At 38.9% G+C, this 27,378-nt stretch overlaps 1 protein-coding gene across 8 annotated transcripts in view; it reads left to right on the top strand.

Moving 5' to 3' along the window:
• The first annotated feature begins 281 nt into the window (after nt 1-281).
• ATP2B2 (ATPase plasma membrane Ca2+ transporting 2) overlaps nt 282-27,378 on the top strand; it is a 422,382-nt gene continuing 395,285 nt past the window's right edge. For 2 of the 8 annotated variants that reach the window (XM_073352327.2, XM_073352326.2), the window contains exons 1-2: nt 289-558; nt 656-740. The gene's annotated coding sequence lies outside the window, so the exon portion shown is untranslated. Of the gene's footprint in view, nt 559-655; nt 741-25,423; nt 25,840-27,378 lie in introns of all 8 variants that reach the window. The other 6 variants (XM_078853700.1, XM_073352329.2, XM_073352332.2 and 3 more) reach the window with 6 other exon arrangements.

Genomic DNA, 27,378 nt, shown 5'->3' with positions numbered 1-27,378 from the left:
GAAAATAGCTCTGCAGCCTGTGTCTGATCACTGTAAAGATGAAGTGAATTTGTTGCTTTCCCTCACCTCCTCTAGTCCCCTCCATACAGAACCTTTCCCCCCTCCTTCTTCTCAAATGATAGTGATAGAACTTGACAGTCCTTGTCCTTGAAGGTTTCTCCCGTTTCGGAGTAAGTGTCATATTCCTGGTAGTTTGCCATCTTCCGTTTTTGTCATTATCCCAAGGGAAGTATTAAAACCACAAACAACAACATGGTGGTTCAGTCCATTTTCCTTACAGAGCAACATTTTCTTCCCTTACTGTAGCTGCTGTTCGCCTTCCTTCTTCAGCAATCTTAAACCGCAGGCAATACATGTACCCTGTGCTTGCACTCTGCTAGCAAGATGCTCTGACAGAAATATCAGCTCTCTCCCCCACCTGCTTGGTCAGGAATGGTACAGTCTGCAGAGGGACTCCTGTAATGTAGCTCAGCTTATCAATCCCTTACAGATGCCGAACAGTGATTACTCCGCTGTGTAATTGAAATCATTTTGGATTTGTGATGATATCTTAGCCAAGTAAGTAGCGACATCCACAGCATGAAAATAAAAAATAAGAGCATTCCCCTGTCTGTTCTGTGCTTGTTTATTTGTCAATTCTCTTTTTTTCTTGGAGGCAGAAGCTGATGAGAAAATGGTGTGGAGACTTGGTTTGAATGATGCATTAGATTTTAGTTCATGTCCTATGAATCTCTGGAAAGGTAATTCAACTTCTATAGAATATTATTTAAGAAGAAACAGAAACTGCATGGCAGAAATAATCCAATGAGATTTTGGAGGTTGAAAATAGAGTATAGATTTTTTTCTGTTTTTCAAGTCAAAGTGGTAAAGATTTTGCTTAAACCAGTTATTTAATAATGAGAAAACATGTGGATGCTTTTATCATTATTGGTATTCAAATGTTAGTGATTTTTTAAACAGAGTGCAAAGAAAGATTCTAAAACATAAGTAGTACAGAGAGACTTTTTGGCTGATAAATGTAACTAATATGACCATAATATGTATGACCTTATGCTAGACAAAGGTATATAGCAAGTTTTTATTTGAAAAGATTCAAGTCCGAAATGGGTTTATTTTTCACAGCTTGTCATAAATTTTTAAGGTGCACTTTTAAAAGTAGAGAAATGTTGAGATAAAAATCATAGCTCATTTACATTATGATGGATTAGAGTATACTGTTACATATAAAGGTAGGGAATTTCATGGTAATTTTTAGAGTATGGCAAGTGTTTCCTGAAAAAAGCCTTTCTGTGGGATATGATGTAATAGCTGTTGTTCTATACACAGATCAGACTTTTAAAGAAAAATTAAAAAAATCTTTAATGAATACTGCCTGGAAAAGCTTTATACAGATCATAAGTATAATGCTTTAACAAAAACATGTAAGATTACTGGAGTCTTTGCCCATTATGTAAAGGGAGATTCTGCCTGTTTGATCTCTGGTTGCGGAACTGACAGTTCATCTGTCTGACTTGGACTAGGCAGCAGTCAATCTGTTGTCCAGCCTTTGATTTAGTGACTTTAAGTTGTCCTATACAAGCTCAGCCAGTTACTTTTAAAATACACATTGCTACCTTTGACTAATGAGATGGTTACTTTAGGCCGTCTTGGAACCGTTGAACTGTCAGAAGCAGATGCTTAGCCCAGTGTTTTTTTTACCTTCTGGAAGGTAAGTTATGAAGTTGCTAAAAAGAATTGTTCATTCTTTCATAATGAAACTCCTCATTTCACCATGCACACTTACACAAGAAGGAGTATGTATTTATCAAGACTTATGATTGTTCAACCTTTTGATTACATCCCTGTACTGATTATATTAAAGGATGAAGAAGGCATTATACTGATTAGGCTGTTTGTAAGATAGCAGACGAGCTCAGTGTGGAAAAATTGTGCCTTCACTTCTAGAATATTTGGTTAATAGTGGAAATATGAAGTAGGAGATTGATGAATGGTGCTTAAAATAAGAACTTTTTTTCTTTTTTACCTGAAAAGAAAGCTTACAGACCTGCTTCGTAATACCTTATATTGCAAGATGTGTTTGACTAGAATTTAATTTTGTGAAAGGTCGTCCGTTTGCATGACTAGCTCTCCTACCTTGCTCACGAGAACTGCTTGACTCAGGAGTCTAGAAGGTCTTCGATCACATACAGCTTTTACTTTGTTCACGTTCTTCTCATTTTGGTGGAAATTGCTATCTGTGAAGAAAGTGTTTCATCTTTGCCCTGGAGTGCTGGTAAAACAAATAGGTTTGCAAATAACGCATGAGAATATGGGTTCTAGAAAAATTGTACACTGTAATGCTGCATGACTTATTTTCCCACCCTGAATTCCTGTAGAGAATTGATTTTGGCCCAGCACATCAGAGTTAAATATACTTACATTTCCACTGGAAAGGTCAATTTTTTCCAATTGCACATGGTCAGTGGCTATCTCCCATATTTTATGCACATATAAAAAGGGTTTTATGGGTATGTATTGAGATAGCTTTTGAGGACAGTTTAAAATTTTCATTAATTACAGGTTCGAGAAAACATGGTAATATTGAGCTGGACATCAGACTGTTAAGTGCTTTCATAGTGACTTTTGTAAGTGCATTTCTCTTTGAATTTCTCACCATGCATCTTGGAAACAGTCTCAGAGGGTTAATTTTCTTTCTCTCTCCATCCCACATTTATAATATTCTGGACACCTTTTAAGATGCTGTAGAATCTTGACTGATTTTTATGCTGGATTTCCTCCTGTAATTTGGTTTCTGAAAGTGTGATGACGTGTTCTGCTGTTTGTTTTTGTATAATTAGTAAAAGAAATGTGTTCGTACTTTATTCAGATCTCACTTTAAATATCTGTAATTAAATTTAAATAGCTTTAAATAGCCAAATTACTGTAGTTGCACTTTCTGTAGGTATGGATATAATCATTTCAAATTCCACAAAAAATTATTAAAAGGACATGACCTTGTAACTACCTCTTTTATGTATTTAAATTGCACCTAACTTCCTTAATACATTTAAATACATTTTCCTATGTGTAGCTTACAGCAATGCTCTGAGAGTGGATGACAGCTGATTTACCCTACAAGGGGACCTTGTACTGAAGTGTTTCAACTCTACCTTTAACATATTGCTATATCTAATAAGTTTTAAAGCAAATATTTTCAGAAGCAAGGAAGGATGTGCACCATACTTTTACTTAGCTCATACTGCTGTGCTTTTCAGATTTACTTTTAGAGAATAGGAAAAATGTTTGTTAGTTACATTAATATCCTACATTATCTGGTCAGGCTTAAAAAGATCCAGCATTTAAATGACTAGGTTTTGAATTAATTAAAAAAAAACAAAGCGTCAATTGAATAGAAGAAAAATATGAGTGAAATACTTATTTTTAAAACATCTCATTTTAGCTTGATTTGGTTAAATCATAGTTCAGAGTTTGGTGGTAAAGTTAATGACAGCATCCTTTGTGCTTTTAATAGGATTCTTTTTTCCTTAAGCCAATAAGGTAGTAATAAATCTACTTTGAATGGAGGCTTCAGCTTGGTCTGGCTGCTAATCAAGAAACAGAAATCTGTCTGTCTGATTAGTATACTTGTGCTGCCTTTTGAGCACCTCCTTGCCAGGCATTGTGCTAGCAATTAGCAAATCTTACTTGAGAGTCCATTTGCTAAAGCCTTAAAATGTAACAGCAGTTGCACTCTATACTGTAAATGGGATGCAGAGGTGTATACTGTGAGATTCTGTGTGTGTGTGTGTGTGTGTGTGTCTTGCTCATAGATAACATATTGCTCAACATAGCTATTTGAGATATTTTGTTAGGCTAAGTTTTACTTATTTTACATTATTCTTACTTAAAAGTTATCTATTATAACTTACTCATATATACATTTCGTTTGGTATTTTTATACGTATAGTAATAATTATGAACAATGGGCATTTTACTGTTTTTGTTACGTAAAGCAATTTTGTGCAAAACATGCATAAGTATACATAATTTCTAATTTTGTTTGGAAAATTAGACTGGTAACAGTCATATGGATGTAAGGGGAAAGTTCTTTAGCAGTAGTAATATTTCAGTTTTTATATTTTGTTTTATAAAATTAATAGATGAAGAAAAAGAAATGGGGTAGATAGTTGCAAAGATAGTCAGTGGACAGCAGCAATATATAATTTAAAATAGCAATAGAAGGATAGTTACAAAAGTGTGCCATCGTCAGAAAAGATAAAATAAACTTCACTATGAAACTGTGGGTCAATAAGTTAAGACTCCTAATTTATATGGATTGGCCACCTGGGTATCCAAGACAGCATGTTTGAGAAATGGTAACCAAATTGCAAAATACTGTTCTGTTTTATCACACTTCAGGTAAGTAAGCGTCTCTCTAACCAGTATGTCCCCTACTTCAAAGTGCCTATTACCCAGAAAAGGAACAGAAGTGTTGTATCACTGGGCTGCAACAGCAATCCTGGAAGCAGTTGTGAGAAAGCACATTGAAGGATCAATTGGGGGCAATTGTAATTTCACACTGGGAGCTAAGAATTTTCTCCATTTCATAGATGGGGACACTGAGATATCCTTCATTTCTCTGTATATGTCTACGCTGAAAATGTTAGTGGGACAGCTGAAGCTGTGCTGCTGTAGTGCTTCAGTGTGGAGTCTTCCTATGCCATTGGGAGGGGTTCTTCCAGTGGCGTCGGTAATCCACCTCCCCGAGAGATGGTAGCTAGTTCAATGGAAGAATGCTTTCTACACCAGAGATTAGGCTGGCATAGCTACATCACTTAGGGGTATGGATTTTTCACACCCCTGAGAGATGTATCTGTGCTGATGTAAGTTTCCAGTGTAGAGCAGCCCTAAGTGACTTGCCCAAAGTATCACAGACAGTCAGTGGCAATGTCAGGATTAGAACTCCCAGTTGTGTGCTCAGTCTACTAGAGCATGTTACCTCTAATATCCCTCACTAGTAGCATCACTAAATTAACACCAGTTGCAATAGCTTTTTGGAATATTGGTATGCTAAAATATATAGCAGTAGCAAATGTAAATCCACTTGGGGACAAATGTTTATTTAGCCAAAACTCTCCTTGATTTCAGTGCTTGATTACAGACTGAGTTTAGACTATAGGACTTGGACCGCAGCAAACAACTTGCATCAAAATGATTCATCACATTTTCTTGTGTTTCTTAAGCGAAAAATCTATTCAATACCCTGGGTGTGTGTTCCACTAGTGGTGTGCAAACTACAATATTCTGATCCATTTGTAATGCTCCAGTACTATGGTGGTTGGCCTGGCATAAAATCTTAGATAGAAATGCCTTCAGTATATAGTAAGATAAGTCATTGTATTTACACGATGGCAAAAAATGTTGAGTAAATTATTTCAGATATAATGAAAATACCCATTAAACTTTATTTTCTTTTGACATGTTTGTTAAGCACATGTTCAATGAAAACTTAGATGGGTTATTTTTAAATAACTAAATATTTGACCAATATTGCTCCACTAGACATTAAAATTTACCAGTGAAGTGAGAGGTCAGTAAAAACCTCTACGGAGTTCAGTTTGGTTTGAATGCTGCTGAAGATGTATTAAACAAATGAGCAAAAAAATCTAGGTAACATTTAGTCTTGCCTTGAGTGCATGGGACTGGGCTAGATAACCTCTCAAGGTCGCTTCCAGTCCTACAATTCTATGAAACTATGAAGGAAGAAAAAGAAAACAGCCCAGTACAGACATTTTTTGTTCCACTCACTGGCCCTTCAAGCCCCAGTTCACCAGTCCAAATGGTATTCCCCAACAAGCCCTCTGTCCCCGTAGGAAGATTTGTACCAGAACAAGACATACCTTCCGTATGGAAAGCCCTTCTTGTTCTCACTCTTATTGTGCCCCAGCTTTGGGCTTAGGTTGGAATAAATTTCAGGGCCACAATGCATTACAACGCTAAATGACTTCTGCTACTCCTGAGTTGACAAACCCATTAATATTCCCCAACTAAAGTTAGAAGTTGACACAACAGCCATGTTATTGGTGACAGCACTCAGTTATCTTGTTTAAAATAGTGTTAAAAAACGAGTCCAGTTTACTGAGTGTTCTAGGTGAAGAATAAATTCCTCCACATACCACCTTGGTACCACTGATCTACGGTGGCAGAAAAATTCATTGCTGATCTCCACATCTGAGGTCAAGCACAGTCCGTAGCATGCGGGGAAGCCTACAACTAAAACGACCACAAAGCATGCTTATTAGTCAAAATGCCAATCAAATTCCACACACTAGCCCTTGAAGCATTATATAGGTGTTCTCATTGCGCATATGCTAAAAAGAACAGGAGACGCTATGTGCTTCACGTGGCACGTGACCTGGATTCGTCACTGCATTTGGTCCGCTGGTTGGATCATTAGCTTCCCTGGGCTGAGTACTGACAGAGCGTGACATGAACACTGATCCATGACCCCCTCATACTGACTGGGAGTACCTGTGTTCCCGCCACCTGCCAACACAGCTAATACCCTCTGTGCAAAGGAGAGATGATCCTATCAGCAAGCTGATTGCTTCAGACCCTCTTCCCAGTTGGCAGAGATTTAGGTCTCATGATCACCTTAATTCCTTCTCTCCTCCTCCCCCAGGACCTGTGAAAGCTGGTTGAATGCTGGTATCCATATTTGTGATAGCCAAAGTTTTTGATATAGCCACAGACCTTCAGTAAAAAAAAAAAAGTTGCATTGTTCAGACATACAGGATCTGTTTGGTTTGGCATGTGCAGTACTTGGTGTACGGAGTTCGTCTTACAGGATGGACGAATAGATTGTAATGGTTGTAGTCTGTGATATAACCTTAGATGCTCACGTTAGTGTAATAATATGCTACCACCATCCTGTCATCTTTGCTGTTTAGAAATGTACCCTTCCTATACTGTACATAATTAGAAAAGAATGGTGTTTCCAGTCAGCTATTCCAACTTGCTGGGGAAGCGTGCAGTCCAAAATGTCAGGAGAAAACATTGATTTGTAGCATTTGTAAGTCAGCTTTGGAAGAAATTGTTGCCCTGACTGAAGAGAGGCATTTAATTTTACACTGCGTGTTTACTACATTTCTTTTCGCTGCTCGAATTATAATGAATGATTCTGCATGTTGTTCTAAAAATATCCCTATTGATGTTTGATGCTAAGGGACCAATAGCATACAGTTGCAATGAGATGATTATTCCATGTTGGCACTCATAATGAAATGGAATTGCCACTTTATTTTTCTCTAATGCTTAAAGGGACATTAGTTTACGAACAGCTCACAAGATACAGCCTGTGAAATGCCGAAGAGAACTGTGTGCATTTTCTTGCACTGTATGCAGAGTCATTAGCCCTTGGTTAAGATTCTGGATCTGACTTCATTCCAGAAAAAACAAATAGTGCATGTGCATTGTGCTATGACTAGTTGCTTCTGTAATAATGTAATGGTGAATTATTATTATGCAGACAGCTGCAGGTTGAGATGGTTGTGCCAAATCAGCTTTATTTAATAGAAGCAGTGAGAATGCCAAGAGGTTAAGACACTGGAGCAGGAGAATTACAGAAATAAAAGTACTGCGTAGGTATTCCTTCTGTACAGACTTGCAGGACAATGGCCAGCTGGGTTGGGTTTGCAGGGGGTTTTCCTGGATTGATACTAGAAGTTCCTTATCCTTAACTTTACTATATAAAATGAAAATAAATTAGGAGTCCTCTTTTTGCCTTTTAAAAACATACTGAAAATATTTAATCCAAAACACAATGACATGATATCAGAAAAGATGGTAGGAAAATGGAAAATAATTCAGATTATTTTTTCCAACAGTCTTTTGAAGCATTAAAATTCAGTGCATGAGGTCTTGACATCCAACCCTCTTTTATTGGTCCCTTATGGGTTAGGAGGGTATTATTAAAGCTGTTACTAGAAATAAGAATTTTTAGGGATAGGGTGAAGCACATTTGCTTTTATTTATTGCTTGGATGTAAAGAATGCAAATATAATGTCACGATTTCATGATGTGTAGTTGCTCTTTAAGCACATTTTATTTCTCTCTTATCTTTCACTTAGAGAAAGTGAAAGTTAAATATAAGAGGATAAAGTCAATTTTTTCCATTTCTGTTCTTAATCTGCGTCATAACCAGGTCATAGAATCATAGAATATTAGGGTTGGAAGAGACCCCAGGAGGTCATCTAGTCCAACCCCCTGCTCCAAGCAGAACAAACCCCAACTAAATCATCCCAGCCAGGGCTTTGTCAAGTAGGACCTTAAAAACCTCTGAGGATGGAGATTCCACCACCTCCCTGGGTAACCCATTCCAGTGCTTCACCACCCTCCCATTGAAATACTGTTTCCTAATATCCAACCTAGACCTCCCCGCACTGTAACTTGAGACCATTGCTGCTTGTTCCGTCATCTACCACCATTGAGAACAGCCTAGCTCTGTCCTCTTTGGACCCCTGCTTCAAATAGTTGAAGGCAGTTATCAAATCCCCCATCACTCTTCTCTTCTCCAGACTAAATAATCCCAGTTTCCTCAGCCTCTCCTCATAAGTAATGTGCCCCAGCTGTCTAATCATTTTTGTTGCCCTCTGCTGGACTCTCTCCAATTTGTCCACATCCTTTTTTGTAGTGGGGGCCCTAAAACTGAACGCAGTACTCCAGATGTGGCTTCACCAGTGCCGAATAGAGGGGAATAATCAGTCCTACTAATGCAGCCCAATACTGTTGTCCTTCTTGGAAACAAGGATACACTGTTGATTCATATCCAGCTTTTTGTCCACTGTAATCTCCAGGTCTTTTTCTGCAGAACTGCCACTTAGCCAGTCGGTCCCCAGCCTGTAGGGGTGCATGGGATTCTTCCATCCTAAGTGTGGGACTCTGCACTTGTCCTTGTTGAACCTCATTAGATTTCTTTTGGCCAAATCCTCCGATTTGTCCAGGTCACTCTGTACGCTATCCCTACTCTCCAGCATATCTACCTCTCCCACCAACTTAGTGTCATCCGCGAACTTGCAATCCAACCCATCCTCCAGATCATTAATGAACATGTTGAACAAAACCGGCCCCAGGACAGACCCCTGGGGCACTGCACTTGATACCGGCTGCCAACTAGATATCGAGCCGTTGATCACTACCCATTGAGCCCAACGATCTAGCCAGCTTTCTATCCACCTTATAGTCCCTTCATCCAATCCATACTCTTTTAACTTGTTGGCAAGAATACTATGGGAGGCCATATCAAAAGTTGTGCTAAAGTCAAGATATATCACGTTCATCTCTTTCCACATATCTGCAGAGCCAGTTACTCATTATAGAAGGCAATCAGGTTGCTTAGACATGACTTGCCCTTGCTGAATCCATGTTGACTGTTCCTGATCTCCTTCCTCTCCTCCAAGTGCTTCAAAATGGATTCCTTGAGGACCTGCTCCATGATTTTTCCAGGGACTGAGGTGAGGCTGACCAGTCTGTATTTCTCTGGATTCTCCTTCCCCTTTAAAAAAAAAAAAAAAAGAGAGAGAGATATGGGCACTATATTTGCCTTTTTCCAATTGTCCGGGACCTCCCCCGATTGCTATGAGTTTTCAAAGATAATTGCCAATGGCTCTGCAATCACATCAGCCAAGTCCCTCAGCACCCTCAGATACATTAGATCCAGACCCATGGACTTGTGCATGTCCAGCATATCTAAATAGTTCTTAACCTGTTCTTTCACCTCTGAGGGCTGCTCACCTCCTCCCCATACTGTGCTGCCCAATGCAGCAGTCTGGGAGCTGACCTTGTCTGAAGGCCAAGGCAAAAAAAGCATTGCGTACTTCAGCTTTTTCCACATCATCAGGTCAGCAGTATGCTTTCAGAATCTTAGTTGTGAGACCCTGGAAGGAGAGGAAATGTAATACAAAGTTAAAAAAAAAATAGCTAAAAAGGCTATCAATTAATTAATAAATAAATTTACCCAGAAATATAGCTCTATTTTCTCCTCTGGTAGGAGAGTTTGTGGTACTTTGAGTTTAGGGTGGGAGATAATAGCATGCCTGCAAGGTTCTGAGAGTCTGCTCTGCAGTATAGAAATGTCTCCATGGGAACCAAAGGGGCTTGGCACTCTGTAGGAGGTATTAGGATTCCTGAAGGTCAAGTCATAAATCGTGAAGCCTGTGGGCCAAATAGAACGTATTGCACTGTAAAATATAGCCCACAACCATCACTTCCTTTAGAACCAAGGTACAGCCCACAGGCAACAATAGTGGCATTACAATCAACATTGGCATGAGGATCAAGACTTGTAATGATCATAGATTGTACCACTGTGCTAAACATTTGATGCTATTGTGGGCATTTCCAGGACCTCAGTTGAGCAAACTTTTTGTCACTGCTGGACTAAGGGTAAGAGGAGGAAAAGGTCGTTGGAAATGTGATAAGTAAAGGAAGGAGAAGAAATGAATCAGTTGTGGAGAGAGGAATATCCTATAATGAGCTCGGGCCAAAAGGCAAGAGACCATAGAAATGGCTGCAAAACCATCTGTTACCATTCAAGCTACCTGTGAAGGCTAAAGCTGTTTCCTCATTCTTCACGGTACTCCTTTCATTGTTTTGGTCACCATGCACTAAAACCCAAAGAAGTGAAATCCAAAGAGCAATAGCAGCCGTAGACATCCTTGACAGGTGAAGGCACTCATACTCTTCTTCTATTTGTTTAGTTTCTTTAATATTCTGCATTTGAAATTTTTGTTTATGCACACCACAGACACGGGAGAACTGACAGTTTAATATAAAATACTTGTTTTAATTTACTATGTAGCTTAGCTCCATTCAAAGTTACTGTTTCATGTGTAAACAATAACAAACTCCCTGTCACGCACACCATATCCAGTCCCTTCCTCACTGACTTTTTTTGGTTTTGTTGAGCCTCATAACTAGCTCCCCCTGTTCTGCTTGCTGCAGTGGATTCCCTGGCAATATAGAGTCCATTTCAAGGTCTCTGCCCTTATATTCAAAAGTCTACATAGGTTTGAGTCATCTCTCTGAGGTACCTCTTCTCTCCCTGTGACCATGACCTTCCATGACAGTTATGTTCCAATAGAACAATGAAAAGGGGGAGGCTTGTGAGTACAAGAGATACAGACTTCTTAGGAGCTATGGAACTCATGTCTGCAAGATATAAGAATGAGCATGAAATTGGACACACACCACATCACAATCCCTGTACATTAATTGAGTCACTTCTTTTCAAGTCTGAGAAGGAAGGAAGGAAGATGTAGTGTGTGCTATTGTGGTTTTTAAGTATTTGGGAGGCATGCCGGTACTAAGGCGATGGATACTACTACTGTGACTGAAAATTGCTGTCAAGCACAGCTCTGCTTAACATAAAAGACATAAACATCCTTGACAACCATTTTCAAACACAGTTTGTTACTCCCAAATAGGATTTAAGATTGCCAAGAAATTTGTGCGTTTGGGGTTCATAAACTTTTTTTAAAATATGTAGCAAAAAGTGCACATAGCTATTTCAAAAGTCATACAATTCCTTACAACTTATTTCAGGATTAATATTGACCTTATTTAGGTGCTATGAAATACAGGAATAGTCATGCAACATCTTACTCTATATAACATTCCTTTTTAATCTTATTAAATTAGCACCATTAATAGTGCATGTAAAATTATATTTATATTCAAAAACACGTTTAAACTCATGCTACTTAGTATTTTGATTGCCATATCTATAGCTTAATACACTTAACTTTTTCCATTACTTGAATTCAGACTTTGCTGTTTGTTGTAATTACTAATAAAGTAGAACTTTGCTAATTCACACGAATGACTTGGAGATATGAACTACTGAATTTTTGAGGATTAAAAAGGAGGCAAATAAATACAATTAATGCTTGAGATACACAATAATTTGTTCATTTAGCAAATGTAGCTTAGTTTTAATTGTTTAAGATATAACTCTTTAGAAAACTAGTAAGTGTTCTATAGCATACATCCATATTCATAGAGGCAATGAAGCTGTAGTAATATGGGGCCTCACTACAGCTCTCTGATCCCAATTAAGCAAGGTACTCATACATGCCTCATTTTCAAGTGTTTTAATTTTGGCATGTGCTTAAGTACCTTGCTGAATTAGGGCCTCTATTAAATATTTTCAGAAAAGTAGGCATGATTTTTCTGTGTAAGTTATTGAAGTGCACATTGAAGAGATTCAACTCAACTTTGTACTTGCATAGTACCTTTAAGCTGAGGATTTATTATAAATATAGTGAACAAAAATATTGAAGCTTGACAACAATCCTATTTTACTAGTGGTAATATACCTATTTTGTGGATAATTAAACTGAGGTATTTATCTGACAAGTGAGTTCCTCTGAGCTACAGAAGAGGTTTGTGTTAGATAGGGGTAGAACCTCACAGACTTGTCTTTCAAGCCCACATTCCTGTCCTTGGACAATTTTTCCAGGATATTATGCACATCGTGATATTCATCCATATTTTAAATAAAACCACAAAAACCCCTCCCCAAGCTATAAATAAATCCATATAATTTTGTCAGACGTAAATAATTGCAATACAGAACATAATTGGGTTCATATATTCCCCAAAATAATCAGTGTAATTATAACACCATGTAATTATAACTCCTTTAGCTTTTATTTCAACAGTAATGGAAATGACATTAATGATGAAGTCTAGGGTTTTTTAGTGGGGCAAAAGGCTTCTGTTATAATTTAAAAAGGCAAAGCCATTAACATTTTTTAAAGTAAATATTAAGGAAAATGTGACCACTAAGTGTTATTTCCTAATTTATTAGCGACACAAGCTGGGTGAGGTAATATCTTTTATTGGACTTGTGATAGAGACAAGCTCTTCTACAGGTCTGGGAAATGTACTCAGTGTTACAGCCAAATACAAGAAAAAAGAAAAGGAGTACTTATGGTACCTTAGAGACTAACCAATTTATTTGAGCGTAAGCTTTCGTGAGCATATCTGATGAAGTGAGCTGTAGCTCATGAAAGCGTATGCTCAAATACATTGGTTAGTCTCTAAGGTGCCACAAGTCCTCCTTTTCTTTTTGCGGTCACAGACTAACACGGGCTGCTACTCTGAAACCAGCTAAATAGAAGGTGGAACAGTGTGTTTTACATAAGTAGTTAACAGACACTTCAAGTGGCCCATTAACACCTCTTTAGTCATAAGAGTGGAGGAGAAAAGCTAGGAGGGGAAGTTAGTAGGTTACAGAGTGTTGTAGTAACCCATAAATCCAGTGTCTCTATTCAGCCCATGATTTTTAGTGTCTAGAAAAGTTATGAATCTAGGCTCATTGCTTGAAGACGTTGTGCAGATTTCCCTTCAGGATGAGAACCGAGAGATCAGATATGGAGTGATCGCCTTGTGAAAATGTTCACTCACAGGTGATCATTTTTCTGTCTGAACTCATTTGAGAGCATAGTGATTGTCTGGTTCCACCCACATAGTTGTTGGGACATTTTGTGCACTGGATGAGGCATACCACATATGATAGACATGTGTAGGACCCATGGATCTTGAAAGGTGTGTTGTGGAAAGTGTTGATCATTGTAACAGTAGAGATATATCTACAGGTTTTGCATCTGTTTTTCTGGCAGAGTCTGGTGCAGCTTTGAGTTGGTGTGTCCTGGTTACTGTTGGGAGCTTGCTTCTGATGATGAGGCTGGGGATTGTTTGAAGGCCAGAAGAGGGGGTTCAGGAAAGATTATTTTTCAGGATGGGGTACCCACCAAGTATGGGTTGTAATGGTTTGATACCCCATTTGATACCCCAACTAAGGGTGTGCAGTCATGGGGGTTTTTATTTCTGTATTGCAGCAGGTTCCCTTGGTGGATATAGGTGGCCTGTTCCATGATGCGGTCTACTTCTCTGGGGGAGTGTTGTTGTTTTGTGCGTGTGGTTTTGAGTGTGTTAAAGTGTATATATCCCAGACTTTCTCCTCATAGCATATTCTGTGGTATCTGAGTGCCTGGCTGTAGATAACACATTTCTTAGTGTGTTTGGGCTGGTTACTGGATCTGTGAAGGTAGGTGTGATGATCCATGGGTTTCTTGTGTATAGTTGTCTGTAGGGTTCCACAGTTGAAGCTGATTGTGGTGCCTAGGAAGTTCATGCTAGTGTGGGAGTGTTATGGAGAGAGTTTAATGGATGAGTGGTGGTGGTTGAAGTTATGGCGGAAATCTGTGAGGGAGTATAGATTGTATGTCCAGGGGATAAAATTAACATTGATCCATCTCAGGTAGATCATTGGTTTTGTGGTGCATTTGTCCAGAAATTCGTCTTCAAGGTGACCCATGAAGATGTTGACATATTGAGGAGATATCCTAGTATGCATGGCTGTTCCCATGGTTGGGGCTACATGTTTGTTGTTAAAAGTAAAAATTGTTATGGATGAGGATGAAACGGATGAGTTTGGCAATGTCTAGGGTGAATATCTGAGTGTTGTCCATTATCTTGTAAACATTTGAGGCAGGCAATGATACTATCTTTGTGAGGGATGTTGGTGTATAAGGAAGTGACCATTTCCCAATTTGTTGTCATTTCACAAAGTTAAATGGGATTTAATATGTGGTAAAGTGAGATCAGACAGTACTAACCAGCCCTAGTGTTATTTCCATTCTCCTTGTGCAAGGTGGACACAAACAGAATTCTTTTTCAAGAATTCTATTACTGCAGATAGATGAACGCTGCCAAAGGAAAGTAAGAAGCCTTGGATAATGCTGTGGCATCAGCAACCTCTGTAGCTAACTAACTAAATTTGTTAGTCTCTAAGGTGTCACAAGTACTCCTCATTTTTTTTGCTGATACAGAGTAACACGGCTACCACTCTGAAACCTGTGTAGCTGAAGTCATCTGACGAATGTGAGAGCTTGAGGCAAAGTTGCAAGGCCCACGCTTTTCCTGAAAAGGTAAACCAGCCATCCACAAGAGGAGAAAGATGTCACTAGTTCGTATGTTTTGTTTTGTTTTTCTTTTTTTCAGAAATGGGAGCTCTGGGAGGGGACCCTAGTCTGAGAAATGGGAGCCATAGGCCAACTATAGGATGTGATCCTGGCAGCTACTGAGCATGTGCAATTCCCATTTAAGTCAATAGGAGTTAGTTGCCAGTGCTCAGCAGTGCTTGAATTAGGTGTACAGTCTGCATGTCTGTATTCACTGGCACGAAGACAGGCTTGTTTGGAAAGAAAGGAGCATTGCTGTGATTGGTGTCATTGCTTTTGTTCTTTTTTCAAGATTCCTGTGGATTTGTTAATAGTGATAAGACAGGCGATAAAGGAGATAATTTCATTTGTATAAAATGAGACCAGTTCAAGGGCTAGATGAAATGCATTTCTCAAAGGAAACCTTTTCATAGTCCGCAAAAAGAAAAGGAGTACTTCCTTTGTAGCTCACGAAAGCTTATGCTCAAATAAATGTTAGTCTCTAAGGTGCCACAAGTACTCCTTTTCTTTTTGCGGATACAGACTAACACGGCTGCTACTCTGAAACCTTTCATAGTCATGCATCTTAGACTAGAGTGTCACTAGTACTTGTCAGTGAAGGAGGCATTGTCAATAGGAGTATGCTGTTCACTGAGAGAACAATGGAAAGGTGGCAGAGGCATTTGTATATGTTTTGAAAAATAAAACTGTTTGCTGGCATTAGGCGAAAAAAATCATACAGATTTATAGTAATTCTTAACAGAAAGTTTATGATGCAGAAAATTTGGTGTTAAGTGTTTCACATTTTCTTGGCATTATATCTATTCTCAGAAAAGAAATATAAATGCTGAATTGAATGTGAATATTCAACCCAACCCCACCACACACACACAATAACCTTGTGATCACCCCACAACTCCTTTGTGGGTCAGGACCCCTACAATTATAACATCGTGAAATTTGAGATTTAAATAGTGGAAATCATAAAATGTTATGATTTTTTTTTAAAACCCCATGACCGTGAAATTGACCAAAATGGACTGAATTTGGTAGGGCCCTATCTATAGGGGAAATTACCAGAATTTGCCTTTTATCTGGGGAAAAAAATGTAATAAAATAGGTACCATCTACTATTTAATATTTTCCATTTTCCACTTGCATTTAGCTTAAGTTAATATGCTTACATTTTCTAAATCCACGGTTTAATATTGAGGAATATCTGGTGAACAGTAATATACATATTGAAAATCAAAAGCCCCTTGTCTCTGATTATATTAGCTATTGTTCATATTAAAAGTGGCTGGATAGTATTCAGTAAGCAAATATTCATTGACTTTTGCAATTTTTAACCAATATTATTTGACTAATGTGTTTTTTCCAGTAGTCAACTAGCTCCATCGTTGGTCAGACTATTTGTCAAATGTAATATTTATTGCATGATGGTAATATTAAACTATAGTTAATTCAGTGAATACTAATTTTGATATTTGACCAGATTTAGTTCAAAACATTATGTTTCAGTTTTCCTCAGATCAGTCTTATGCAGTGTTAGGACTAAAGCAGTGTTTTGACGAGAGCATTATGACCCTCCTGTATAGTACAGGAGACGTACACAATCTTTGTTAAAAATCTTAACTTGAAGTTCTTGTATAATTTACAGTAATTAGTCCCACAAGGTACTGTGGTTGGATTTGACTCCAACAAATATCTCCATTCTATTAAAGGTATTTCTAATAAACAGCATAATAGTCTGGTCTCATGCTGGCAGCATGTTGTGCTGCTAATGTGCTGCAAAGAATATGTATAACTCTCTGTCTCTGTTGGCATGAGCTAGTGTGGCTCCTCTTCTAGTTAAGCTAGCAGAGCACCCACTGGGGAGTGCTTGAGCTCAGCTATTAGTCTCATCTCTGTTCTCTGTAAACTAACTGATACATTAGCATGCATGTTTTGTTTTTTTTAAGTGAGGTTTGGACGGTAGCCTTCACTGGGATATGTTTATGTGAAAACTAAAAGACAGGAAATTCTAGGAGTCCTTTCTAGGCTGCAAGAGATTGGGTACTGGTGGGAATGTGCTTAAAAGGATATCCTGTGACGACTTCTGATCCAGTGACTACAGAAACCCCTCCAGCTCCAGTGGATCTTCACAGGGAGAAATATTTAATGGCTTAGGAGGATGTCTAATTTGCCTGTTTGCTCTCCAGAGAAAGTGTTTCAAAATTGTCAAAAAAGGTGCTGGAGAAAAAAATGTGAGAGTTGAAATACTCCAAGATATAAGTAGATTCATAGAAACTAACTGCCCTACTCCATTAGGAGCCCCTGCCAAATCCACCCCTCTTTGTATCCCTTCCTAAAATGGGTAATGGGAGGTAGTCACTGGAAAGATCTAATGGGGAACCATTTCATTAAAAAAAAAACCAAACCGTAATATACATTCTAGATTGTTTTATATGGCACATATAAGGTAGATTGGCAGATAAGTTAATGATGTCCTTTATGTTGCTGAGGATCATGCTTGGAAATGAATGTAGAACTTAAAATATATACCTGTATTAATTACCCACCATGCACCATTAACTGATAACTTTTTTTGGAAGGCTGCCCGTATCTGTTTAAAGGGTTTGGGTCTTCCAGGGGAGGACATTGATTTTTAGGACCATTATCTAGTTCTTAGCAACACCTTTTTTTTTTTTTGGCAACGGAGAGATAAAATATGCCATTTATGTCCAGACCTGTCAAAACGTTTCCCATATTTCATATAGAGACTTCAACGATTGGATGAAGACGTGCACTTTGCACCAAATGCCAAAAAATTAAACCCACTTTTCAATTACCTTTCAGGCATATCTCCAGCCTGAAAGAGGAAGGACAAAGTTTTTGGTTAAAGCACAGAACTGGGTTATATTTCTCACAGTTTTTCTTGAATGTGATATCCTGGCTTCCACTCGTGCTACCTAGGCTACACACTCCCGGTAGAGGGAGGTCCACTTGGAGTGAGGAGGCAATGTGTGTGCACACAAACTTTGGTCCAACAGGAGGCCTAACTTACCACGTCTCCTTGGCAGTCTGCGCTGGCCAGAATTTAATGGTGCTTCCACTTGAGGGAGTGCCCCCCAATGAGGGAGGGGGTAGTTCTGCTTTAAACTCTCCTTTGGGGATAAATACTCATGAACTCAGGAATGAGAAGGGTATAAATGGCACTCCCTGGTGCACCTGCGCTCGATGAGTCAAGCCCAGGAGCACTTCATCTTGCTGGGCTGATGTGAGGCTTGATTCGTTAATCTCTGTAAAGTGCTTTGAGGATTTCAAATGGAAGGTGCTATATATATGCAAAGCATTATTAGAGTCTCTACCATGCAGTCTTTGAGATGTATAATATACATTCTGTAGTATAGCAAGTACTCTCTAGGCATGGGTGTGAAATGCAGTGTTTAAAGCAGAGGTGGATAAACTATGGCCTGGGGGCCACATCCGGCTCTCCCAGATGTTTTAATCTGGCCTTTGAGCTCCCAGCGGGAAGTGGGTTCTGGGGCTTGCCCTGCTCCAGCACTCCAGCTGGAGAGCAGGATCGGGGTATTGCCCCCCTCTGCATGGCTCCTGGAAGCAGCGGCACATCCTCACTCCAGCTCCTACTCGTAGGGGCAGCCAGGGGGCTCTGCACGCTGCCCCCACCCCAAGCGCCACCCCTGCAGCTCCCATTGGCTGGGACACGCAGCTAATGGGACCTGCAGGGGCAGCGCCTGTGTGCAGGGCAGCACACAGTCGCCTGGCCACGCCTCTGCATAGGAGCCAGAGGGGGGACATGCTGCTGTTTCTGGGAGCTGCTTGAGGTAAGTGCCGCCTGGAGCCTGCCCCCCGACCTCCTCCCGTGCCCCTTCCCAGCCCTGATCCCCCTCCTGCCCTCCGAACCCCTTGGTCCCAGCCCAGAGCACCCTCCTGCACTCCCAACTCCTCATCCCCAGTCCGCACCCCCAGCTGGAACCCTCAACCCCCAATTTCATGAGCATTTGTGGCCCGCCATACAATTTCCATACCCAGATGTGGCCCTTGGGCCAAAAAGTTTGCCCACCCCTGGTTTAAAGGGAATTAGAACAGATGGTTCTAATGTAAAATGAAGTAGAAACCACAGCAGTAGATGATGTAGAGGAAGCTTTGTTAGAAATCAGAAATGCCAGTTTTAGAGCATTGACATGGGACACATATTAGGTTGAGAGAGTTCTACCTGTTGTCAGAAGTAGAGTTGATGTCTTGGGATTTATCTGGGATTGTTTCAGGTTAGATGTTTTGGCTTAATCCTGAACTAGTCAAACGCTGACTGAGGGCCTCCTCCATCTACTCTTTCCTTTAGTACAATTAGCGAACACTTCTTATAAATGACAATCACAAAGTGCACCCAGGGTAAGAGATTTAGGTCCTTGGTAGGCTGGATAATCTTCCTAGATTGAAACAGATTCTAGGTTCTGAATGCCATTTCCAATAAATCCAAACATTTTCCTTGCAGTAGTTTTGGATGCTGCCTCTCCGTCAAGTGAATAGTCATAATCTTCACATCCATGTTTGAAATAGGCATTAAATTCATGATTGGACAAATCATAGTTTACATACATTTTTACATTAATAAATTCATTTTTAGTATTCTTTGGGCAAAATATGGAGTAGCCACCACGCTTGTGATACGCAAGATCTCGGGTCAGAAAAACACACACACAAATCATAATGGAACCGTTAGTCTGTTAAATCTCCAAATGAGACATGAATTTCATATAAAATCCGGACTCCGGTTGTTTTTAAATATGCAGCCATAGTACATATAATGTGTCGTTCATTTGTCTGTTACGCGTAATACTAGTTATGCGTAATACTAATATCCGTAATATAGTCACGTAAAAGGCTTGTGCGGGGTTTTTTAATGCTTTGAAATGCAGCTAGTGTTCTTCCTCCTTTTATCCTTTCATTTGAACATCCAGCAATAGTGCTTGCCTGCACAGGTGCATACTTTCAAAGCACCATTCTCATTTGTCTTTATCACTTGGTCCATGAAACACAGAGGCTGTTTGCAGGTTACAGTTAACACTTTTGGTCCCTATTGGCATCACGCTGAGAACATAGTCTACTATGAGAGCAGCAGATTAATCTTTTTTATTTCTCAATGACCTTGAATTCATTTAAGCTTTGTGGAAAGCTGGTTTCCTCAGGTAAACCAGGCAAACTCAATTATGGATGAGAGTAGCTCAGTAAAATGTATCCCCCCAATTCTATAATAGTGTTTCCTTAAAAGTTCCCTTTCCTTGCCATTTTTGTGGAAATTATGGGCTAGGAGTTTGTCACCAATTGTAAAAAGGAGTAAATATTAGAAAATGTGATATATTTTTAATATAGTGTCAGGTAGAGGAGTTACCATCCTTGCAATGTCCCTCGCTGACCAGTAGAGGATAGAGGGTTGGAATGATCCAGAACATCTATTCAAGAAAAAATGGATGTTGCATGGAGTTGGGTAAGAATTTTAATAGAAACTTTTTAAAGTAGCAAAAGAAGCTGAGAGGATTTCTGGTTAATGCAGGCTATAGTTTGTCAGCATATGCACAAGACGTGAGGCAATTTTAATTTGTAAAATAAATAAATTTAACATGTATTAACTACATTTTGTGTCATGATAGCCAAGTTGGCTGGTATTGTGGGTGCTGCCAAGGCCTGATTATTTTTCCTAATTTGTTTCCTCCAAATTCCTGCAGCAGATTATTAGTGCTTGTTGATGTGTCACATTAGCATCTCTCTCTTCCTCTCTTGGCCTAGGTATCTGTGCTCCAACACGCTAATTGGGAATAATATGTGTTGTGGCTAAATGTACTTTAGCTCAATTTGTATAAATTGGGACTCACTGTTCCAAGGTGAACTCCACAGGCCCATGGAATGAGGATTACAATGCAGTTTATGAATACAAAAATATCAGACCAACTAAGTTTGGTGCAACTGGAAATTTTATAATGCCTGCCACTGATTGGTGGCCGGGGGGAAAGGGGAGACACTGAATTCAGAATACCGTTTGGCATAAGGAAAGTGTATTGGGATGGGAGCTAGTAGACAGTGGGTTTTCTTCCATGGATAGGTGTTAATATTTTTGAGAAGTTCACAACTCTTTCATAGACCAAGGCCTCATTTTCCTGCCTTAAGCCTTCTATGGCAAGTATGGTTCCATTATTTTATAAATAGAGTAACTCAGATTTTACCTAAGTTTATTTCAGGCAGAGCAGGGAATAGAATCCAAGTCTTTGATTTGACAGTCACAAGCCTCCTCCACTGAAGCATGTTGCCTTTCAGATTGACTGTGCTAAATGTATGTGCTGTTATGCTTTCTGTATTCATCAACCAACACACTGCTCCCAGAGTTAGCAGAAGAACCCAGGAATCCTGATACCTAACATTCCACTTCTGGCTCACAAATAGTTGTGTAATCCCTGTGTCCTCCTGTTGATGTTATTGAGGTAAGTGGATCTCAAGGTCCTGAATTCAAACCCTTTGGATGACCCATGAAAGAAAAAAGTGGGTGATTATGTAATTAAAGTCGTCATTGCAGTGCATACACACACAAGGAGCCAGCTATAGGGTTTCATGGCCAACCTTAATTCTGGCATTTCCTGACTTTTGAGTACTTGACTTTGCAACTTAATATTCTTGTAACATAATTTTGTGTACGTAATACAACATATCTATGGCATTCCCTCTTCAAATTAGTATTTTCGCAGGGACAGGAAATCTCAGGGCATTTCTAATGAGCTGCACAGCATTTAACATGTAGGCCATCAGTTTGAATTCTGCCTGCCTCAGTGAGAATTAAAAGTTGTTCCGATGTAATGAATGTTGGCCCCTCTATGAGATTAATTTGGTGCGTTTCAGCTCCTGTTCCAACATCATAAATTCAGCACCAAGGTATGCACTAAGTGGCAGACTCGGCAGAGGCCAAGTTTTGTCTGGACAATGGAGAGCGAACTACCCTTGTTGTCACTAGAGGAAGACTCTCCTCCTCCCCAGATCAGGGTTGAGGCATGCTGGCAGGGAAATGTGTCTGTACATGTAAAACAAATGACACTAACTAAAATAAAATGGAAATGGTACAGTAAATCTAGACAATGAAGCTCTGCAACTCATTTTAAGCAGAATTTAATTTGAAACCATAGTGTATTAAATTACATTCTTTGTTTAAAATTTTGCACTTTGTCCCTTCCCCTGCCAAATATAATTTTCTCTGGAACAGAGTGGAAATAGCCAAGAGGCTTCCTAGATTGGCTTTAATGCCACCCTTTGAATACATTTTTCAGAATTATAAAGGGGAGAAGTTCAGGGACAATGTACTAAGTTTTAGACCTGAAACTGGTTCTAAATAGGTGCTGAGGTCTACCAGTGCATGTAAGCTTGGAAGATTGGGGAGTAGACTTGCAACTTATTTAGCATTTAACATTTAATATACTTGCATAAACAGATGTCAGTATGTTCTTCAAAATAGCCACGTGACTGCTTTTTCTGCAGTGGGGGAGAAGTCTTTCATCAAAACCTTTATACAAGCCGTCTAAGAAACAGCATAAACATCATCATAAAATAAGAGAGTGAGTCATAAAATTAGTCCGAATAATGTAAATAAACTTAGCAAAGAGCCCTACTCTGAAAAGAATGATTTGGTTTGAGTTTCATGTACTTGGACAAAAACATTTTTAAAATCGTTGGCGTTTCCCCCCTCAGTTTTCTCTCTGTCCTCCCACGCTGTGACAGCTGCTGCTCAGCATTTTTCTTCCTCTTCATGCCCTTATGAGCAATGTTTTTGACAATTCATGTTGGGCTTGAGTTGAAACCAGTTGGTGCTCGTGCATATCATTACATCTGACAAGGGGTGAAACCAGTAATGCAACTGATTTGCACTGCAGCTCTGGTCATCTTAAGTATTTCTCACAAGTTTAGTCTTGGGTATGCAGCATAACCCATGTTACTCAGTACAGGAATAAGGTTACTTAGGCGAACGTTTTGGTCATTAAGGGTGGGCAGACCAGTTTGGATAAATAACTGAGAACAAACTCTCTTTTGAATTGAAACCAAGCATTTTTGAGATTCAAGAGTTTGGTTAAGTTTAATTTAAATTTACTTTCTATCACCCAGGGCAAATCCCAATTTCAGCATTCTTCCCTTTATAATATAGGTAGATATGTGTAAAGTTAAGAATAACACATTACTAGGAAATTGTAAAATCTCATTTCTTTATCAAGGGGTCTGTTTCCTATGTGCTATGTTTAAAATCTAACATATAGCATGCTATTTTGCTTTTCTTTTTAAAGCAGGAGAAATCTTATAAAGACTGAAAACTCTTTGGGGATCCATCTTTTTTTTATTTTGGATTGCCTATCACAATGGGGGTGGGACCTTGGTCTCTGATTTGGGCCTCTATCCTTTTATAAATAGTAATAAAAACAAGTGTCTTCTGGTAAATGTCATTGGCAAAACCACCATTCAGCAAGGTCCACATATATTGACATAAATACTGTATGTTTCATATATACCAATACCTTATATTGTATGGTTTTCATCAGTGTGTATCTCTGAGATGAGACATTTCAACTGATAGTGGTATCCAGGATAAAATGTTTTTTTCTTTAATTGCAGAATTAGTGTTACTGATGCAAGTTTCGTGTCTGAAATAATTGATTTTGTAACATGCTTGCAGCAGGTGACTGGGATGTTTTCTTGAACACTGCCCAACACTAAATAAGCAAAACTGGACAACATCTGTGAATACTGGGAGAGCTTAAAAGCACTGACTGTAGAGAATTAAAATGGAGTGGTCTAACTTCCATCAGTATCTACTTGATTTCACTCATCTGCAACAGTTTAAGAAATAATTGGTCATGCAAGATTTGCACTTAGCTAATATTTTATCTTAATATCCACTGTTTTTATGTACTATACATATGCTTGTAAGACATTTTCCCAATCTTACTCCTTTGTATAATTTGGGATAACTTAACAAATAAGCACGCTGACTATAGAAGAAAGATTTAGGCTATACGGAAGTGCTTTATCTGAACAGATTAAAAGTCTGGCTAGGCTGGTGTTGACAGTGTCCTACATATTCAATGAAGAATGATCTTGAAGGAAAAAGGAAGATTAAGTCTGTGTGTTGTAAGGGAAATGTCTACAATCTCAAAATAATAGCTTCAAAAAATGAAAGATTATGTACTTAAATTGGCAAGTTATTTTACATTGAATACAGTCACTCTCTATTTTTAATACAGACAGTGCCACTTTTTTTGCGTGTACTTTTACATCTGTCACTGGCAATTTGACTCTCAAATTGGTATGCAGCTGCCATTAGAAGCCTTTGAATTGTCTTGCTGGCAAGACACTGCAATGCTGCATTATTTGTACATTAATCTAATAAGAGAGTTGTGTAAAATTACTGAAGGTAAATCAAATTACTTTACTTTTACCTACCTTTAGCAAGAAGCTGAGTCATGGCTGGTACTTTTTTGTTAACCTTGTCCTATAAAGTTTGGTTGAGACAGCAGTTCTTTCTAAAATCTGAAATGATAAATTGCCACTCAAATATTGGTGCAACTGGTAAGCGTTTGTGTAGCCAAAAGTGGAAGAGTCAAGGCAAATAGCATTGCATGGGGCAGGCTTTCCTTCTGAAGGAACTTAGTGGAAAATATGCTGGATAGCAGGCTGCACATGGAAAAGACAGGTTTAACTGTGGTAAGATATAATTAATTAGTCTTCTGTTTATTATGTCCTCTAAGATTTCTGCTAATTTTTTGAACTAATACGTGATTTTCTGCACAGTCGAGCTTGTACCCATGTTGGGGGAGAGGGGGGAAGATAGCATGTAAATATATAGGGTAAATTTTCAGCATGGATGATATGGGCACCATCTGCACTTAGAAGTTACCCAGCTAAATCAGTTCTGCTGAAAATGTTTCCTCATATGGTTACAAAGCCTGATTTAACTCTCTTTTCTTGTATGCTTGTAGAAATTGTTTTGAATAAGCTTTCTTTGGAAAAAAAGTAGTTAAAATGAATTAACTGGTGTGGAAAGACTAATCTTTATCATCCAGAAGTAGCTGCATGCATATCAGTGGTCACTGAAATTATGCTTATATTTAGTAGTTAGCACAACACTGGGATATGTGTCAGTGTGAGGCAGTGGTATTAAGAGTCTGCTTTATGCTTGGAATTCATTGTAGAGTAAAAGAATGAAACTAAATGCAAGTGTAACTTCCTGAATTTAGAAAAACTTTATTTGATGGTGGAATGTGTAGCTGAGGTGTGAACTATCAAGCAGTGAATTTTGCTAATAGGGGAGCCCAAAAGAAGTAATGTTTATTTACAATAGATACATAAACATAATAATTCAGAGTTTCTGAAAGATTTGTGATTAAAGTCAAGATTTCCATATTCTTTAGGTTCACTAATCCAGACTGTTGAGTTGAAAATCCTCCTACATGAGGGATCTACAGCGGACACTAGATATGACAATGATGGACGAATTAAAACGTCTAGAGTTTTTGGTACCAAGGATCAATTTGCCCCATTCTCTGCCATCTCTTCCCAAGTCTTTGGTAGACTTCAGAGTGCAGCAGCAGCAGCATGCTCCTACTCTACAGTAGCTAACTTCAGGCTTCTGTAAAAAATTCACAAGGCAAGAAATACTTTACTTATTTATTGGAATTTTACTGAAGCTTTCTATAGTAGTGGTGCCTGAACTGGCACAAGGTCCGATTTCTTGGAACCTGAGTGCAATTCAATCTCTTTGACAACGTATTGGTCTGAGGAAAGTTTCCGCCAGCTCGAGGAAAAACACTTCGATGCAAACCAGATGGTGGGTATATTTAGATTGTCTCCCTTTCTGAGTGTTTCTGATGCCTTGGAGGGTGAGGTCATTTTACTCTAGCCATAATTTTTACTGGGTTTGGTGGTTGCAATTACCCTGGTCCTCACAAAGGCCTGTTCTACAGTCAGTCTTCCTTCTGTAAAGCTATTATTGGCCAAATTTCAGTGGCACATTTTGGGGAGGGAGTCCTCATAGGTATATCATCATAGACATAAAAAGTTAAAATAATGTCGTTGTACTCAAATGGTTCAAAGTGGAGTCCATGGGTCAGATCCTCAGCTAGTATAAATTGGTATCACTCCAGTAATTTCAGCTGTGACTAGTGATCCTGACATTTCATTGGACGCCAGATTCATTCTTAATGGATAATCTCTTCATCTTGGTCCAAAGGGGGATTATATGTTCTCCCTGTCAGTCACAGTACATATATACTAGATGACTCTGAGAATCCAGAAACATAAGACCAGAGGCACCCACTTTTAACCGCAGCTTGGATTCAAAGAATTTGGATCACAAACCTGCTCAAGTTGTCAATGGCAAAACTTGCCACAAGTCTCTGATCTCTTGTTTCCAGCACCATCTTATCCTGACAGGTTGATTTGTGAGTGGGTATGATCCCAAAAAACAAGTTATTAAAGTCTAAAAGAGAAAATATTTGCAATGGACAAACTGGATTGGAAAAAAAAACACCTCTTCCCCTACTTTTGCTCATTTCAGAAGAATCTTCAATATCTTTTGAAGGCTTTTAAAATATTTAGTTAACTACTTTCCATTATTTTTGCATATACCTACGCGTTTCCATTCTAATTGGGGTCAAAATTAGGAGTAGTTACATATTACATAGGATTATGTTTCTGCTTCAGGTGGACTCAACAGTCTCTTGAGATGTAGCCAGACTCAGATGTCTTGAAATTTGCCTTTTTCTAGAAACTACTTCCGTCTGTGTTGCCAGTTAGGCAGAAATTCTCCTTAGTGTAGTTGAGGGTTTTTAGTCACATGATTGTGTAGATGATGTGCTACATTTTCTTCAGTAAGCCTAAACAAAAGACTGCCTGTTGATTTCAGTGCTTAGCATTTCCAGTAGTCTAATAAGAACAAGATCAGATGGGTGACCTTCTGTTAATTATTGATTTCCTCCCAGTTGCCACACTATTGTTTCCCTATTAGTTTTAGTGTTCCCTCTTGGAGTCTGACTGAAAGGCTTTATCTCCTAACTAACAAGATGCTTCCCTCCTGTCCCACTCCGGTAGCTATCTGGCTGCCCTCCTTGCCAAAGAGGGGAATCCCAAGAGATTACTATTTGTACTTTTTGCCCCAAAGTTTCTAATAATGGTGATGGAAATGATACAGTACTTTGCACTTCTGTAAAGCCTCTTGTCTAAGAATCTCCAAGTGCATCACAAATAGTTAATTAATGAACTACAATGGAAAGTAAGTTTTATTATACATGCTCCACAGATACATAAAGCTGACACATGGAGCAGTTACGTGATTTCACCATGGTCACACACAAATCAGTGGCAGAGA

Source organism: Lepidochelys kempii, chromosome 7, assembly GCF_965140285.1.
Source record: "Lepidochelys kempii isolate rLepKem1 chromosome 7, rLepKem1.hap1, whole genome shotgun sequence".
Lineage (NCBI taxonomy): Eukaryota > Metazoa > Chordata > Testudines > Cheloniidae > Lepidochelys > Lepidochelys kempii.
This window is presented reverse-complemented; position numbering and strand designations above follow the sequence as displayed.